Genomic DNA, 2,165 nt, shown 5'->3' on the forward strand with positions numbered 1-2,165 from the left:
AGAGAGAGAGAGAGAGAGAGAGAGAGAGAGCGTTCTTCGTCACTCTATGCATCCTGCCTTTCTCTACTATTATTATCTCTCTTTTATCCCCTTTATCCCTTTTCCCCTTACTTCCCTCCTCTTCTTCCTCTCCACATGTGATACTTTGTGATACTTTCCTCCTTTCCGTGTTCTTTCTCTTCTTTCATTCATCCGTTCTCTTCCTTGTTTTTATTTCCTTTCTTTTCCCTTCGATTTTTTTTTCATCTCCTTTTCTCTCTCTATCCAACTATCATTCCTTCTCATCTTTCTCCTTCTCCGTCTTGCTTCTCCGTCTTTTTCTCTTCCTCCTCCTTTACAGGTAACATCCACAACAACAACAACAGCAACTATAACAACAACATCAACAACAACAACAGCAACTATAACAACATCAACAACAACAACAACAACTATAACAACAACATCAACAACAACAACAACAACAACAACAACAACAACAACAACAACAACAACAACAACAACAGCAGCTATAACAACAACAACACCAACAACAACAGAAATAAGAACAGCAACCACAACAACAGAAACAGCAAGACATCATTCTTTTCATCAACTAGTCTTCATTTGTAGTAGAATGAATAAAAAACACAAAAATGAAAAAAAAGAGCTGAGTTGCCATTGGAAAGAACACGAATAGAAAAGAAAAGTTTCGTTCACCTTTCAACTTTTCAAGGATATCATGTATAGAGTCCTGCAGGATACTATTTGACATTACAAAGGCTTCCTATCCTTTAATCCCTTCAATGCTACGACGCTTCTGTTTACTGTTTGGCGATTTTCTACAGCTTCAGAAACTCATATTGGGGAGTGAAATAGTGAAGACTGTGGCCATCAATCTTCGGACCTCCATAGACCCTTCCTAATGTCAATAAGATAGTCTAGTGGTACACAAATCTCAAGGTAAAAATGTGTCCCGGTAATGAAGAGGTTACGTTAAAGTACACCTGAATCGAAAATTTACATGTATAATATTTCTACGTCCTACTTTTACTACGTTCATGACTCTACAAAGTGACTCGCGCTTTGTAGGAGTGGGTTTGTGGTTCTAGTGACAGATTAACACGATTTCTACATAATCTTCCCGAGAAACAGTCTTGAGAACGCCCAGGCTGATCATCTCCGTGACCTTAGAACATACTCGCAATGAGAGAGAGTGGTGTTTCTGAGTACGGTCGTAACTCACAGGAAGAGATGCAGTGGTAATGGTAGTGGTAGTGGTGGTGGTGATGGTGGTGGTAGTGGTAGTCGTGGTGGTAGTGGTGATTTATTGGTGTTTTAATGGTGTTGTGTGTGTCTTTGTGGCTGGTTGGCTGTGTGGCTTTCTCTCTCTCTCTCTCTCTCTCTCTCTCTCTCTCTCTCTCTCTCTCTCTCTCTCTCTCTCTCTCTCTCTCTCTCTCTCTCTCTTTGTAAGTGTGTGTGTGTGTGTGTGTGTGTGTGTGTGTGTGTGTGTGTGTGTGTTGTGTTTGTGTGTAATTCACCACGGTTGTCTGCTTGTTACCCAGCCAGTCTTCCCCATTACGGAGCGAGCTCAGAGCTCAAAGACCAATCTTCGGGTAGGACTGAGACCACACACACTCCACACACCGGGAAAGCGAGGCCACAACCCCTCGAGTTACATCCCGTACCTATTTACTGCTAGGTGAACAGGGGCCACACATTAAGAGACTTGCCCATTTGCCTCGACGCTTCCTGAGACTCGAACCCGGGCCCTCTCGATTGTGAGTCGAGCTTGCTAACCACTACACTACGCGGTGTGTGTGTGTGTGTGTGTGTGTGTGTGTGTGTGTGTGTGTGTGTGTGTGTGTGTGTGTGTGTGTGTGTGTGTGTGTGTGTGTGTGTGTGTGTGTGTGTTCTTTACGGGAAAGTAATGAAATAAAACTCCCAAATGGCTATTTTGGCGAACTTTGGAAATTACTGAGTGAATAAAAATGAAAAACAAAACGCCCTTACCAAAAAAAAAAAAAAAAAAAACTGATGGGAAACTCTGAAATTCGAAAAGATATTGTAACGTGACTTTTTATTTCCTTCCCTTTATGTTGTTTTTGTTTTATTTTTGTGTTTTGATTCAGTGTTCTGTTTTCTCAGTGTGTCAGTGTTTTCTCCTTCCATTCTTTCCTATATAA

This window comes from Portunus trituberculatus, chromosome 25 (assembly GCF_017591435.1).
Source record: "Portunus trituberculatus isolate SZX2019 chromosome 25, ASM1759143v1, whole genome shotgun sequence".
NCBI classification, from domain to species: domain Eukaryota; kingdom Metazoa; phylum Arthropoda; class Malacostraca; order Decapoda; family Portunidae; genus Portunus; species Portunus trituberculatus.